The sequence below is a fragment of the Balaenoptera borealis genome (assembly GCF_965194805.1).
Source record: "Balaenoptera borealis genome assembly, chromosome: 3".
Classification (NCBI taxonomy): domain Eukaryota; kingdom Metazoa; phylum Chordata; class Mammalia; order Artiodactyla; family Balaenopteridae; genus Balaenoptera; species Balaenoptera borealis.
This window is the reverse complement of record NC_138866.1, coordinates 82,160,849-82,178,790: the sequence shown is the minus strand read 5'-3', so window position 1 is coordinate 82,178,790 and position 17,942 is coordinate 82,160,849. Positions and strand designations below refer to the sequence as shown.

The following is a 17,942-nucleotide window of genomic DNA, read 5'->3' as shown; positions in this document are numbered from 1 at the left end:
GCTCACTGAATTTTTATGAGAGAAAAATAAACTTAAAAATTTTAAACCACGGTTATATTTTGGAAAACCTAATTCTATATGCTGTAAGTGAGTAGAATATAGTACTATATAAATTTGATGCAAAACAAGTGCTAAGGACATTCAGTAAAGTTCACGATGAGTTACAAGTTGGATTTCAGTAAAGACTGTTGGAGTGAGAGGGAGGGAATTGCATTTGAAGTGAACCTTAGGTGTGAATATGACTTCAACAGATAAATGGTTTTGTTAAGCTATAAGAAGTCAAGGAAGGTTTCTGAGCAGTGGGAAAATAGCATGGAAATTATACTTCTAAAAATTAAATTGTGCCAACCCAGACAGAAGAAGATAAACTCAAGAAAAACAGAAAGTGTGCATGGGAAGAAAGACATTAATTTTAGCTGAAACACAGGATGTACTAAGAGGAGCTGGGGTTGGAATAGAGTAGAATAACAACTTTTAATACTAAACTTGGTGTGAATGTAAATCTTTTAGAAAAGCAAGTGATTATTTCTGACTTAAAGGAAATCAACTTGCCTATGGAATTACATGGCAATTATGTGTTAGAATGAGGAAGGCATGCGGACAAGAATATAAGATGGAAATCTATTAACATAGTCCAGACAGGAGGAAATAAGGACCAGAATCAGGAAAAATTGTCTGCAATTACTAAATCAAGAAAAGCTGAAGAATGATCACAGATGGAGGACCCTGAGTAGGGGAGGAGTTAAGACTGGCTTTGAGGGCACAAGCCTGAGATGATCACCCAACCGGGGATGATGCAGCAGAGCTAGTGGCATCAGAGGTATAGTTTCTCCACCCAGTCTTGAGCTGTGATATGCCTTGTGGAGAAACTAGTTTATTTTGTCTATGCTGAAGCATAGAAAGGGAGTGGGGGGTGGGGGTGGGGAGAAAACACACAAAATAATGGAATGAGAGGAGGAAAAGAAAAATCCTATAGGGTTGGATTGAATTAAAGGTATCAAGATATATAGATACAGATATAGATATAAATATTTCCCAGCTTTGTCAGCTGCAAGGAACTAGAGGCAGTAATAATCAAAGAAATGAGCATACCAGCATCTAGATCCCGGCATTTAAACACCATTTCATTTTTCTCTAAAAGGAACTAGTAAATCTTGGAGAAATGCTGATTCTAGCCTTGACTCAGGAGAAGCTTTAGGTGTTACAGAAATTTCTTGTTGTGCCATAAATTAAGGGAATGCTCAAAATCTAAAGGGGCCGTGTCAAAATGACATAGAAACCAGCTTGAAGGTGATTCCTACTGGCCAAATTGAATAATTTTGAGCATCAAAGTGAAAACTGTCATTAATATAACACATTGAATAACAAAATGAATTAATGTCACTTATTATAAGGAATAACAAATGAATGAGTGAATGAATGTGATGAACAGGAAGGGAAAACCCTCTTTTACAGAAGAATGCCAAGTAATAATGTAGAAGATATGATAGAATGAAAATCTTCATTCTGCATCATTCTTCAGGAAAGAATTATCAACAGATGCTAAATTCATTGGCTAAAAGATTGTCTGGAAGCAAGATTTCACAGTCCCAGAGTATCACTTTTTAATTACACACAGAGAGAGATACCTATTAAAAAAAAAAAAAAACGGGTCTACCAATTTAACCAAGTGATTCAACTTTAGTAAAGGCACAAACGGATTTAATGTGCCTTATTTTAAGAGTTCTAAATTCTAAATGAGAGTACATCATCATCTATGTAGCATTTCTACAAAATGCATTAATCTAAATCTAGTCTTAAGGAAATAACCATATAAATTCAAATTGAGGAGCATTCTGAAAAACAATTGGTTTGGAATCTTCAAAGCAGGAGAGATTGATGAATCTAGGTGAAAGATATATGGGTGTTTACTGAATGAGTCTTGCAACTTTCCTATAAATGGGGGAAAAAAACACAAAATAAATTCTCAAGAAAATAATAATAAAAGATCAATAGGCTCTGAGTTGAATGCCTACAGTATACTCATGTAAAACAAATGCATAATGTTTCATGCAGGCTTAATCCCATCCCACCCCAATTTTAGGGGTGCTTGTTTTCTGGTTTTTACTTGTGTGCCAGGGTAGACAATTTGTTGGATTACTAAATGTCGAGTAAATGAATCTTTAATATAATTAATAAGAAAAATAGCCATGAAGAAAATTAAGAAGCATATATATGTATATATGTAATAAATATTAGTTGCACAGCAAAACAAGATTATGAAATGTCATTGGTAACTAGGGGGTACTGCGCAATCTAAATTGTAAAGGACATCCACTATGTTGTGGGCCCCCATAGTCTTAAGAACACCCTTGTTATGATTAGAGTAACTCCCCCCTTGGTGTCCCTCTTCTCCAAGGTAGAAGCCAGAACTCTCCACTAGATTCCCTTTTAGGAGGGGCACAGCAGGTAGCTTGGGTTCGACCAATCAGACACATCCATGGAAGTCTTTGATTTGTAATTGACCCAAGTAAAGAGTATGCAAAATCCATCTTTCAGTGAGTGTGGCAGAAGAGGCGCCTGCCTTTTGGTGCAAAGAATTAAAACGCTTCTGTCATAGTCAGCAGTATCATCATTGTAGTCTGGAAATTTGGGCTGAATGGCAGAAGCAAATGTCCTGGAGCCCTGTGGGGTATTTTCTCTTAAACGTCTTCGCTGCAAGCAGTTTCTCTGAAAACAGTTTCGCCACACAACTAATTTTGCAGTAAAAGATAAAAACAAAACAAAACAAATAAAATAGGGACATTTAATAGGACATAATCAAGCAAGAAAAATTAATAAAATTTTATTGTGAAAAATAAAAACACAAAAAACATTGATTTTTGAATACATTTAAAATGTGTGTAGATTCATGGTTACTCTGAGATTTCCCTGGAAGTTCAATGAACAGAGGAGGAATGCTGCTATTTCTTATCAATATATATAATGCATACAACTGATAGTACATATCCAGACATTTAAATGCTCCAGCACGTGCTCAGTCCTTATATTTCACCAAATTATGTAAGCAGATTCTGTCTACATCATGTTCTCCACTATCCAATAGCAAAAAATGTTCACCATTTTCAAGAAAGTTATACTCATCAGGAATGACATAACTATGTCTTTTGGGGAGATAGGAAGAGTTTGATTCTTCTTTTCCCTCTAGCTTCTAATATTGCGTGATAAATTTAAGCAAACTGTCAAACCAAACTGTCAATCAGTTATTTTATCTTTTACGGCAAACTTGCCTTACGGCCAATTAGTTGTGCGACGAAACTGTTTGCGGCAAAGATTCTTGAGGCTAAAATACCTCGACCCTCGGAGTGCAGCTGTGCGAGTGTGGTCTGGGTTCTCTTTCCAGCCGCAAAGCCTCCATTTGACGCTAGTCGTCTAAGGAAACAGGTGAGCTTCCTAATTTCCTTAACAAATTTATTTTCTGCTTCAAGTAACTAGAATCAATTCTGTTTTCCGGAGAACTCTGTTAGGAATGACGCTCTGACTTTCAGACTTACCGTCTCCCATGGAAATTTAGAATATTCCAGGTTAGAATTCCTTCCACCATTTTCACATCAGCGTGTTTAATCTTATCCCCAATAATTTATATATTGTGAGCAGCGATGACGGGAATTATTTTGTTAAACATTAAAACATGAGAAGTATCATAATGTTCACAGGGTCATTACTTCACTTTTTAGAGATGGGCCAACCTGGTGGTTCTTGGGTTCTGAAAACATTTCCAGATACCTTTCCATGAGTTTGTGAAAACCTCAATCACATGTGGTGATTTTGAGCGATTTTAATTCATATGTTTCTAATTTACATTGATTCAATTCATTCAGCTGGGTCTCCAAGATGATAAAATAATGCCCAAGAGGGTCGAAGATTGTGTTAATTATTTTTAAAGATTTTTATATATTTATTTAGTTTTGTTGGTTGTATATACTTGACTGGAGTACCTGCAATCTCAGAGAGTTAAAATAAGTTCAGTAGTTGGCTTATTTCCCTCTGCGTCATTATCAATTTCATCTGAAAGGAGTTGTGGCAGTATGCTCTGTGCTACTTGTTTCCTCTATAGTCTAGTCATTCTTCAGTTTGTCTATAGCTGAAAGGCAGTCTGAGTTCAGAGTGCCTTGGCAGCACTGAAAATGAGGTTGGACTTATCTTTCCTGCTTGAAAGTTTACATGACAGGAAAATGTCAGTGACTTAGGTCCACCCTAATACTAACAGAGTGAAAAATAGTTTTTTCCACCCTACTAGCCCCATTTGCTTTGGATTTAACCTGAGGGACACGGTTATTGATGAGGCCATGGCAGAAAGAGTGCTGAGATCTTTGTAGTTCTTTTCTAAATCCTCGGACTCCGCCATACCAACTGTCTCCAAACCGTCTGCCCCAGTTAAACTCCATTGAACTAAATTGGTTAATCCAATGGACCAATTCACTGGCAGTATTTTATTTCCACTACATAAAATTTACAATCTCCACATTAGTCTCTGGCTATCCCTGGGGACCGTGTGCCCTCCCCACAATAGTTTCTATTCTTGGAAACATTAGAATGGCTATTTGGGGTGAAATAAAAATTTAGGGTCCAAGTTAACCTCCTGAAAAAAACTTTTTAGAAGCTTTATTTAATTTCAGTGAAAATGTATTGAGCTCTAGTGTGCCCATGGAACTGTGCTAGGCACCCTGATGGACGTCATACACCACTCGCCTTTCCTTCACTGTGATCCAGCCATATTGACTTTGTTTCAGTTCCTAATCTCAGCAAGGTGTTTCTGCCTAAGACCTACATGCATACTGTTCACTCCACCTAACCGCCCCCCTCCATCTTGTCTTTCCCTACAAATAGACCCATGCTGTTCCCAGCTGACTCAGTTTTATCCTTGAGGCCTCAGATTAAATGTACTTCCCTTTAGAGAGGTCTTTTTTCACCACCCAACATAAGTTCTCTCTCCTAGCACCCTCTGCCTTTATAAGATATCATAACTTGTGACTAAATGTTTATTTGATTGTTATATGCATACTTTCTCTCTCCCACAAGACTGTAAGCTGTACAAGGGCAATGACCAAGTCTGCTTTGTTAACTGCTGTGTACCCTATGTTTTCAGTTTTAATTTTTTCTATTGAGGTAACATTGATTTATAACATTATGTAAGTTTCACATGTGCAACATTGTATTTCTACTTCTGTATACCCTGCACGGTGCTTACCACAAAAAATTTAGTTTCCATCTGTGGCCATACAGTTAATCCTTTACCAATTTCACCCTCCCCCTCTGATAACCACTACTTTGCTCTCTGTATCTATGTGTTTGTTTTTATTCAGTTTGGCTGTTTATTTATTTTTTGTTTTTGTGTATTTATTTTTTGTTTTTATTAATTTTTTGTATTCCACATATGAGTAAAGTCATACTGGACTTTGAGGGTATTATGCTAAGCGAAATAAATCAGAGAAAGACATATACCCAGGTTTTTAGTGCAGAGTCTGTCATATGGTCAGTACTCCATGTAAGCCACAGAGAAGTTACTGTTTCACATTTTAATCTGATGGACAGCAGGTTTAATTACACATGTTAATAGACTAATAGACAATATTATGCTTATGCCCAAGAGAAGAATCCAATAAAGAAAATACACAGCTATACTTTTCTTTAAGTTGTGATTCCTTTGCTGATTAGTCTAAACAGAAATTTCCTGGCAATCTTTTCAGACATCGTTGTGAACTTGGGCCAAATAATAAAGGTCATAAAACTTTCTCCCACTAAATTAATTTGTGCTTATTTTATATCCACTGCAGAGCAAAAAAAAAAAAAAAAAATGAAATGATTGTTCATCATTGGGAAGTAAGAAATTCAACGAGTAACCCGTAATTTTTATACCATTTTATATTAGTTATCTCCCTGGGTGCTTAACCTCTCTATTCCTTGCTATTAACTATACTTAATGGAAGAGAATACTCCTGTGCATGAGCTAAGAGGAAAAAAAAAATGTCAGGCATGATTCCAGGTTGTTCCAATCATCTGTCCTGTTTGGGTTTGCATTCTTTCAGTCTACTAGTAAAATGTCAAGTACAACTGACTGAATGAAAATGGAAGACATACCTTTCAATTCCATGTTATTGGAAAGTTTTTTTTTTTTTTCTTAACATCTTTATTGGCGTATAATTGCTTTACAGTGGTGTGTTAGTTTCTGCTTTATAACATAGTGAATCATCTATACATATACATATGTCCCAATATCTCCTCCCTCTTGCGTCTGCCTCCCACCCTCCCTATCCCACCCCTCTAGGTGGTCACAAAGCCCCGAGCTCATCTCCCTGTGCTATGTGGCTGCTTCCCACTAGTATTGGAAAGTTTTGATGCCAGTTTTAATGAAGCATGGGGATAGAATAGCCAATAAGGGGAAAATCTGGTGTTTCACAGAACTAGGCACTCTGTGTCTTCCTTATTGATCTCTGAAGTCATCTACTAGTGAAGGAACCCCTTCTACAATGCCTTTTAATTAGCAGTGTCTCTGCCTCAACCCGTCCATTCTGCTGCCTTGTGTGAGATGGGAATTGGGACAATTGGCCAGGCACCTGGGGAGGTAATTCAGAGTGAGAACACTGGAGGTCCTTTATAGATCTATGGTACTGTAGACATTGGGAACACAAGAAAGAACACACAGGATGTCCCATTACCCATTCACTGAAACAGTGTGGAGAGGAGGCTGGAGTCTATCAGGGCTATCTCTTTTGGTCTCCCCATCATCAGAGCTTCAAAATTGGCCCTCCAACTAAGTAATCCCTCACCCCATAGTCAACTCCTCCCCAGCCCCAAAATTTCCCAGCCCCATGCAATACAATCTATTTATTTAGAGAATCCCAATGCTCTACTAAGTGCTGGGCTTTATATTCCCCGTTACAAACATGAGTAGAACAGCAATAGTCCTTGCCTTCAGGGAGCTCCTTGCCCTGGAGTAGAGATGAGAGTGGGGGTTGCTGAGAGGACCTGGTCTTATACTGTAATGTATTAAGTGCCATAACAAAAGCCTATACAGTATGCTATGGGAGTACAGAGGAGAAGAGAACAGATTCCCTGTAGACTTTTTTTGAACACTGTCGAACAGTTGTGGCCTTAGTTGCATCTAGCACTCATCAAGTTATTTATTTTCCTACCATGTTAGGGGTTCCCAGGTCCACCCTCAGGTTCTGTAATTCACTGGGAGGATTTACAGGATTCAGCATAGAGTCATATTCAGGGCAAAAATTTATTACAGTGAAAGGATACAAAGCAAAATTGGCAAAGGGAAAAGACACAGTGGGTGAAGTCCATAGAAAACCAAGCACAAGCTTCCAAGGGTCCTCTCCCAGCTAAGTCACATAGGATGTGCTCAATTCCTCCAGCAATGAGTTGTGACAATACATGTGAGATGTTATCTACCAGGGAAGCTGATTGGAGGCTCTAGGGTTTTTACTGGGGAATAGTCACATAGGCACCCTCTGTCTAGCAAGTATGAAAATTTCAGATTCCCGGCATAAAAACAGGTGCTCACCATAGACCAAGTTTGTGTAAATGGTTTAGGCACAGTGAGCCACTATTATCAGTTCTGGCAATTGGGGGAACCCTCTCAAAATCCAATTCCTGGTTGCGAGCCAATGGCCAACCTTACAAGCAGGTCGGTTTATGGACTGCCATCTACATTAACTCATTTCTGCAAGTCTATCCATTTATTTGTTTATACATGTATTTATATATCTTGGAAGAAGAGTGACTTTTGGATTTGTATTCTAGTTTCAATCCATGTTAAATAATACTAGGTTTTCCTTCTTAAATTTTCTAATTTAAATTAATCTAATACCTATTTTCAGTAGCGAGCTGGAGCCAGTGGGTACCTGTTTCCAAGAGCCTATTGTTAACTCACCAGGAATTTTGTGAGCTTGTTGGTAGCTTGAAATGACCTATGGTTGGTGGGAATATTTATTTACACCACAGAAATTGGCAAATGCTACAAATCAGGGCCTCCCCCACCTCTTTGGAGAGCTAATTATTAAACATTTACCAGCATGCAGTTGCCTGTTTTTATGTTCCAAGGGAAAAGGTGAGAGAGTAGAAAGAATAAATTTTCACAGCTACCAAGTGAAACCCCTACTCACATTTATTTATCTATTCATTTAATAAATGTGAAATGCGGAAAAAAAGAAGATCAAGGCCTTTGAGGAGCTTCTAGTGGGGGAGACCAAACTTAGCAGGCCAAATTATTCTCACATTAATGTGCCTTTTCCCTCATTCCCAAAGAAGAATGAAAAGAAAGAGAAGTATTTTTCCTTCTACTCAAAGAAGCTTTACCAGTGTCTGAGTTCTCCAATTTTTAATAAATGTGATGCATGGTTTTCTGAAGACTGTTTCCCTCCCCATAGAAAATAAATGACCAGTCTTTTGTTTTGGGAGTCAAGGTCAAAAAAGTGAGGCTGATGTTGGCAGTGGGGATGCAGAACTGGCCTTCCCTTTGGAAGAGGTACTGGTTTTTCTGATCTGGAGGAGAACTGTGTACTTAGGTTGGTGGGGGGCTAGCAGGGAGGCCATCAGCCATGGCATGTACTGAGTGGTCCAGCCCTCTCCCCGCTATCCTATGAAACGTTTTGTACATATGAAGTGCTTTGAGGAGTGGCAGAGGCTCTGAAGGAATGGCACATGGAAGCCAGAGAAGTAACACTGGGACGGGTAGCCTTGGGAGCCAAACTGAAACTCCTTGTACTCTCAGGCAGCAAGGAACAAAGAGTAATGTTTACAGACCTTCCCTGGTGGCGCAGTGGTTAAGAATCCACCTGCCAATGCAGGGGACACGGGTTCAAGCCCTGGTCTGGGTAGATCCCACATGCTGTGGAGCAGCTAAGCCCATGTGCCACAACTACTAAGTCTGTGCTCTAGAGCCCACGAGCCACAACTGCTGAGCCCGTGTGCCACAACTACTGAAGCCCATGCGCCTAGAGCCCGTGCTCTGCAACAAGAGAAGCCACCGCAGCGAGAAGCCCACGCACCGCACTGAAGAGTAGCCCCCCACTCGCCTCAACTAGAGAAAGCCCGCGCGCAGCAATGAAGACCCAACACAGCCAAAAAAAAATGAATAAATAAAATAAATTAATTTTAAAAATATTAAAAAACAAAAAGAGTAATGTTTACAAAGCTCTTATCATGCTCTAGACACTGTTCTAATCACTTTACATGCTTTAACACCTTTAATCCACACAGTAGCCCCATGAGGTGGTACCATTTTATTAAAGAGGAAACTGAGGCACAGGGAGGCTGAGCAACATTGCCATGTAGCTAGGAAGTGTCAGTTTTCCACTTGGTTTGGCCCCAGAAGCCACTGAAAGCACTCAAAGAACCAACAGTTTTTTGGTTACAAGTGCTAGATTTTCTTTCTTTTTTTAAAAAAATTCATTTTATTTATATATTTATTTCCACCTTTTTAATGATGTAATTGACATATAACATTGTGTAAGCTTAAGGTGTACGATGTAATGATTTGACATGTATATATTGCAAAATGATCACCACGATAAGATTAGTTAACGTCCATCGCTTCACATAGTTACAGCTCTTTTTCTTGTGATGAGAACTTTTAAGATTTACCCTCTTAGCAACTTTCAAATATATAATACAGTATTGCTAACTGTAGTCACCATGCTGTACATTACATCCCCAATACTAATTTATCTTATACGTGGAGGTTTGTACCCTTTGACCACCTTCACCCATTTCCCCCACTCCTCACCGCTGCCTTTGGCAATCACCAGTCTGCTGTTTCTATGAGTTTGGTTTTTTTAGTTTCCACATATGTGTGAGATCATACAGTATTTGTCTTTCTGTCTGACTTATTTATTTATTTATTTTTGGCTGCTTTGGGTCTTCGTTGCTGCGCATAGGCTTTCTCTAGTTGCGGCGAGTGGGGGCTCCTCTTCGTTGCGGTGCGTGGGCTTCTCATTGCAGTAGTGTCTCTTGTTGCGGAGCACGAGCTCTAGGCGTGCAGGCTTCAGTAGTTGTGGCACATAGGCTCAGTAGTTGTGGCTTGTGGGCTCTAGAGTGCAGGCTCAGTAGTTGTGGCGCATGGGCTTAGTTGCTCCACGGCATGTGGGATCTTCCCGGACCAGGGCTTGAACCCGTGTCCCCTGCATTGGCAGGCGGATTCTTAACAACTGCACCACCAAGGAAGTCCCTGACTTATTTCACTTAGCATAATGCCCTCAAGATTTATCCATGTTGTAAAGGGCAGGATTTCCCTGTTTTGTGACTGAATGATATTCCATCATTTTCTTTAGCCATTTGTCTGTCTATGTACACTTAGTTTGTTTCCATGTATTGTCTATTGTAAAGAATTGTAAATAATGCTGCAAGAAACATACAAATGAAGATAAGTCTTTGAGATAATGATTTCATTTCCTTCACATACCTACCCAGAAGTAGGATTTCTGGATAATATGGTAGTTCTATTTTTAATTTTTTGAGGAATCTTCATACTGTTTTTCATAGTGGCTGTACCAATTTACATTCCCACCAGCAGTGCACAAGGGTTCCCTTTTCTCTACATCCTAGCCAACACTTGTTATTTGTTGTCTTTTTGATAATAGCCATTCTGACAGGTGTGAGGTGATATCTTATTGTGGTTTTGATTTGCATTTCCCTGATGGTTAGTGATAATGAGCACCTTTTCATGTACCTTTGGCCGTTTGTATGTCTTCTTTGGAAAAATGTTTATTCACATTCTTTGTCTACTTTTTATTTGGATAATTTGGGGGGGTTGCTGTTGAGCTGTATGAGTTCTTTATTTATTTTGGAAATTTACCCCTTACTGGATATGTGGTTTACAAATATTTCCTCCCATTCCGTAGGTTGCCTTTTCATTTTGTTGATCATTTCTTTTGCTGTGCAGAAGCTTTTTAATTTGATGTAATTCTACTTGTTTATTTTTGCTTTTGTCGCTTGTGCTTAGAGTGTCATATTGACAGAATAATTGCCGAGATCAATGTCAGAGCTTTTTCCTTGTATTTTCTTCTAAGAATTTTATGGCTTCAGGTTTTGCACTTAAGTCTTTAATCCATTTCGAGTTTTTCTTTGAGTGGTATAAAATAGGAATTCAGTTTCATTGTTTTGCATGTTAGTATCCAATTTTCCCAGCACATATATTAGACTTTCTTAAAAATGGGCATTAATTATTACTGTCAGGGTATTTCAAGTGCATTTTGCGTTTTTAAGTTGAAAACATACTCGAGGCCTTTCCATAGTTATGTGCTCTCTGAAAGGATGAAACACAAAATGCTTCCCCTGTCAGCTTAGTGTGATATAAATATATTTTGAGTCATGGTGAAATTGACCCCTCCCAGAAGGATGCTTACAAGTCTTGCCCTTGGAAATCTCATCATCCCTCTGGGTTTCATTTTTGCCTTGCTTACTCCCCTGTGAGTCTGCTGCAGGCCCTAAACAGAAAAGGCTACTTTTGAGTCGTTGCTCATGCAGTATGCCATTTTAAAGAAAGTTCAGCTTTAGTTACAATAACTGCATTTATTTCATTGCAAAATGTTCTACCTTGTGCTTTGTCCCTTTCCATACAATTTTTTTCAGAGACTCTCATCTGCCTGAGATTCTAGAGGGAAACGCCATGAGTTCAGAAACATGCTTTAAGAATATATCCTTTAAGAAAACTGCTCCTTGAAAGCTGTCTTCTAAAATATCTTAATACTTCTTGCTCAACTTAGTTCAATGCAAATAAATTGTTCAACTCAGTATAACATTGAGATTACAAAGAAAGAATGTTTGCCTAAAAAATGGTCAAAAATAACATGAAGAAGCATGTTCCTATCATACCTGTTCTTTGCTTCTCTTGTAGCTTTCTTTTCATCTTGTGGCCAAATAAATAAAGTACATGGAACATTGTTAAAGAACTATGTCCCCTTTGCCAGAATATTTTCTTAGAATCACCTTCCCTCCTATTCCAGAGTCCTAGCAAAACTCTCATATCGGTGAGCAAATATTCTCTTCTAAACTGGAGTTCTGCTATTTTAGCTCCCACTTGCCAAAGCCAGCATGATTTGAACATTCCTCTTCATCTAATATCAGTCCCCATCAGATAACCATTAAATGAATAGAGGCTGAAGGGTAGGAGGAATGCTAACAATGCAGATAAAGTCCTGATATCTGGCAGCTGTGAATTAATTCGACCAGATCGCAGCCTAGGAGGGTGGCTGTCAAAGGGAGCAAAGGGTGCTGGGGAGGCTTGGCTTTGTGCCTGCAACTTACAGCACCTTCCCCCAGGCCAGCAGCCTGGCATTTCATATCTAAAGTCACCACAGGAGTGAGACAAATTCCACTGTCCTATTTGGCAAGTGCTCACCATGGCAAATTAACTCCGTATGACTGTAGGAAAGGAAAATAGTCACGTATTTTCACCCACAGGAATGAATTAAAATAACTCTGAGGGAACCAGTGACCCAACTAAGCATTGAGAAAAAGGGCCAATTGACCTCTTAAGCCATTTCATATACTGGTTTCAGACTCAGACTTCCAGAGCCTACTAAGTCTGGTAATGCAAGAGGCAGAGCACTTTGCCACTGAATATTTTGAAGCAGTCACAACCTATTGCCTGTTTCTAGGTTGGCAAGAGAATACACAGCAGAGCCTCAGGGTATTTGAGTTCTAATCTTACCCCTCTGCTCCACTGCTGATCTATCTGAATAGGCTGCTTTTTGATTAGAATTTACCTTCATCATCAGCAAGAACCCACTATTTTGAGCATCTGAGCCTTGAAGCCAAGCTCTGCTCAGTGTGGGTATTCTGTCTTCTCCACTAGTGACTTTAGGCAGAGGAACACTTAGTGTATTCCTGACTTTGACCAGTAGATGGAAGCATTTTTGACTGTGTGACACCTCTAGGTTCCCAGTCCTGAAAAAGAAGTATCTTGATTTCCAGGAAAAGCCAATAAGTTGAGTCACCAGACTCATTGTCTGACGTAGTTTCTTATTTGTGTATGGAATGTCTTTCCAGATAAAAAGAAGTATAAATATTTTGGAATAATCAGGGAAGAAATTAGGAAACATTCAGAGTTTACTTTCAATAGCTGCAACCACCTAGTTCTCTTAAATCCCTCACATTCTTTTAATAAAGAAATGCAAAATGAAGATCATGGTTTATAACAATCTATAGTTTAGAATCAATACAGTTCTCCTTAAATCCAAAGTGATTTATAAATACTCCATCTTTAACCAAAGGCCGTTAAGAGAGGATTTAACATAGTTATTCTGCCCAGATGGCTGAGAAACTGGGTTCTAAAGCAAACTGTCTTTCCACTGAGACCTTATTACTTATTATAGTATCTCCTTTACCTATGTTTCTTAAGGTTGGCAGATTTCAGTTTAGAAACCATAGGATATTTTTGAGAGAAATGTCAAGGAGATTGTAGGTTATTACTAATCATTGGCAGTCACTCAAATATGGGGCAGTTACATGTCTTGACATAGTTGATAATTGGATTGATATTGAGTCTGAAATTTAATCACTCTGTTAACTCTCTGCTTTCTGAAGCTGAAATTCAAGGCATGTTCAAATAAAGCCTTGAAATACTTCTCTGCCACTGGGGGAAAAAAAAAATGTACAACCCATTCTTTGAATTATACCAGAAGGAAGACTGGCAGCCCTTGATGGTATTATATGTCTTTTACTAGGGCATTCTCCAATAAAAGTTCTACCGTTCTGTGATAGTTGAAGGTATCCCATGGACACCTTGGGGATTCTGCATAAGGAACAAGTTAGAAACTTTGCTGATATACCCATATACCCACCTAAATGTGTTCTTTTCAAACTAGGATACACACACACACACACACATATATATATATATGTGTGTGTATATATATATATATATATATATATATATAAACACATATACACACTTATACATAAATATACAAATATATGTATAATATACATATAATTTACATAAATAATATTTATATATATTTATAGTTTACATATGTAATCATACAAACGTACCCAGAATGAAATACTACACAACCACACAAAAGAGCATGTATAAGGCAAATATGTATTTATTCATTTATCCTAGAGCTGGCCCCAGGTAACTGCCTTGACCTTGAAATGAAGAGTTATATGACACATAAGAGAAAGTACAGTATTATTTCTATCTGGTCACTGATTTTCTTTTCCACTTGCTACTGATTTCACTTTTTTTATTTCAAAGACAAACTTTTTGAAGGAGATATGTAACTCGATTTCTCTTTCCTTACTTCTCACTCCTTCAACTTACAGAAATCTACTTCTTTCCTTTCATACCCTGAGATTTCTTTCATAAAGGTGACCAGAGACCCAGTCATCTCTAAATCTAATGGAGACTTTTCAGTGATTAGTTCCATCTCCTAGCAGCATTGAACTGATTTGAACATTCTTCCTTTTTCATCAAAACAGCCTCTTGCGTTGGCCTCTGTAGAGCACATTCTCCTGGTCTTCCTTATGCCATTTCCCCATATCTCAGAATTAGATCTTTGGTCTTCTACTCTTCTCACTGTGCACTGTCTTCCTAGGCCATTTCATCCACATCTGTAGATCCACTTACCACCTATATGCTGATTTCTCATTTACACCTATACCTCAAACCCAGATATGTCTCCTATATATAGACAAATAAATAAAACTGTGTACTACAGTGTTTTCCAAACTGGAAATTAGTGGGTTTGAAATCAGTTGACTGAATAGAGACCAGCATGTTAAAAATGAAATATGGAATGGAATAGAGAATATCAGAGTACTTCAAATTTATATTGAATAATTATATTTCATGAAACTTTTTTCATTTGGGAGCATGGGATTATGATGTTAAACATATTTCTTTATCTGGGCTATGGTCAAAACATTGGAAAGACACTGGTCCACTGGATGTTCCCACATAGATGTTTCAAAGTTAATTCCTACAACACATGTTCAAAGATGAATTCCTTCCATAGCTAACATTATACTCAATGGTGAAAAGCTGAAAACATTTCCTCTAAGATCAAGAACAAAACAAGGATGCCCACTCTTGCCACTTTTATTCAACATGATATTGGAAGTCCTAGCCACAGCAGTCAGACAAGAAAAAGAAATAAAAGGAATCCAAATCGGAAAGGAAGAAGTAAAACTGTCACTGTTTGCAGATGACATGATACTATACATAGAAAATCCTAAAGACACCACCAGAACACTACTAGAGCTCATCAATGAATTTGATAAAGTTGCAGGATACAAAATTATATGTAGAAATCTTTTGCATTTCTATACACTAACAATGAACTATCAGAAAGAGAAATTAAGGAAACAGTTCTATTAATAGTCATATCAAAAAGAATAAAATACCTAGGAATAAACCTACCTAAGGAGGTAAAAGACCTGTACTTGGAAAACTGTAAGACACTGTGAAAGAAATTGAAGATGACAGAAACAGGTCGAAAGATATACTGTGTTCATGGATTGTAAGAATTAATATTGTTAAAATGACCATACTACCCAAGGCAGTCTACAGATTCAATGCAATCTCTTATCAAAATACCAAAGACATTTTTCACAGAATTAGAACAAATAATCTTAAAATTTGTATGAAAACACAAAAGACCCTGAATAGCCAAAATAATTTTGAGAAGGAAGAACAGAGCTGGAGGAGTCACGCTCCCTGACTTCAGACTAACTAATCAAAACAGCATGGTACTGGCACAAAAACAGTAATCAAAACGGCATGGTACTGGCACAAAAACAGATTCATAGATCAATGGAACAGAATAGAGAGCCCATAAATAAACTCATGCACTTATGGTCAATTATTCTGTGACAAAGGAGGCAAGAATAAATGATGGGGAGAAAACAGTCTCTTCAGTAAGTGGTGCTGGGAAAACTGGACAGCTACATGGAAAAGAATGAAATTAGAACATTCCCTAACACCATATATGAAAATAAAACGGATTAAAGACCTAAATGTGAGACTGGAAACCATAAAACTCCTAGAAGAAAACAGTCAGGACACTCTTTGATGTAAATTGTAGCAATTGTTTAGATATGTCTCCTAAAGCAAAGGAAATAAAAGCAAAAGTAAACAAATGGGACTTATTTAGACTTAAAAGCTTTTACACAGCAAAGGAAACCATCAACAAAATGCAAAGACAACCTACTAAATGGGAGAAGATATTTGCAAATGATGATATCACTGATAAGGGGTTGATATCCAAAATATATAAACAGCTCATACAACTGAACATCAAAAAAGCAAATAACCAGATTAAAAAATGGGCAGAAGACCTGAATAGACATTTTTCCCAAGAAGACATACAGATGGCTAACAGGCACATGAAAAGATGCTCAACATCATTAATCATTAGAGAAATGCAAATTAAAACCACAATGAGATGTGGTTTTAATCACAATGATTTTTGACACACCTGTCAAAATGGCTGTCATCAAAAAGAAGACAAATATTAACAACAAATGTCAGTGAGGATATGGAGGAAAGGGAACCCTCATAAACCGTTGGTGTGAAGGTAAATTGGTGCAGCCACTGTGGAAAATATTATGGTGGTTTCTCAAAAAACTAAAAAACAGAGATAACATATGACCCAGCAATTCCACTCCTGGGTATGTATCCCAAAAAAACTAAAAACACTAATTCGAAAAGATACAGCCCAGTGTTCATAACAGAATTATTTACAATTGCCAAGATATGGAAGCAACCTAAGTGCCCATCAACAGATGAATGGATAAAGAAGATGCTATATATACATAAATACATATACAACACACAAATACATATATATATACACACACATACATACATACAGTGGAATACTACTAAGCCATAAACAAGAATGAGATTTTGCCATTTTCAACAACATGGATGGTCGTGGAAAGTATTGTGCTAAGTGAAATAAGTCAGACAGAGAGAGCCAAATACGGTATTATATCACTTATATGAGGAATCTGAAAAATAAAACAACAAAAAGGAAACAGACTCAAGATATAGAGAACAAACTAGTCATTACCAGTGGGGAGAGGTAAGGGAGAAGGGGCAATATAGGGGTAGGGGATTAAGAGATACAAACTATTATGTATAAAATAAATAAGCTACAAGGATATGTTGTACAGCACAAGGAGTATAGCCAATATTTTATAACTATAAAAAGGATATAACCTTTAAAAATTGTGAATCACTATGTTGTACACCTGTAACTTACATAATATTGTACATCAGCTATCTCAAATAAATAAGTAAATCCTCATTTTTAACCCCAAATCTGTTTCTATTGTAGAAAGTCCTATTTCTAGTCCACTGGTCAGTTACCTACATCACAACCTGCAAGTTGCCTTGCAGTCAGCTTCTTCTTTACTCTCACAGACAGTCACAACAAATACTGCAAATTTGGCTTACTAATGTGTTTACAACCCAACACTTTTCTCCATCTCCATTTCCACCAGGTCAGATCAGACTACCACAGTCTTTCTTGTGGACCATGGCAGTTACCTCTAATTGGATGAATACATGAGTAATGAATGATCACTAAACAGTAAGAGGTAAATATATAAAATTACTAAAATATAAAAGGTTGAAATAAATTCACAGATGGTATACCTTTAGCAGACTGCCCAGGAATTTGGGTAACACAATGAGTGTTTTCAGACTGGTATCAACCAACACCAGTTCCTGGATTTTATAGTCAAAGAAATATAGAAAAAATTATTGACCATTTCGACTATGGAGCAGGCCTAAAATGGTTTAAGTTCATATGAAGATAAGAATCCATAGCTACCCAAATCCTGATCATCTGTAGCAGCCAGGAGAGCTGCTCCCTAAAAGGTTAGCAGGGACTTGGGAAAATGCTAATGATGCCGGTCCCTGTTGCTTTAGCAGCACTGAA

General features: G+C 37.7%; 1 long non-coding RNA gene across 1 annotated transcript in view; it reads left to right on the top strand.

The window, feature by feature from the left end:
* The first annotated feature begins 377 nt into the window (after window positions 1-377).
* LOC309625511 overlaps window positions 378-17,942 on the top strand; it is a 291,352-nt gene continuing 273,787 nt past the window's right edge. Inside the window, exon 1 of the long non-coding RNA XR_014242548.1 lies at window positions 378-17,598. This is a non-coding gene — a long non-coding RNA (uncharacterized lncRNA). The remainder of the gene's footprint in view (window positions 17,599-17,942) is intronic.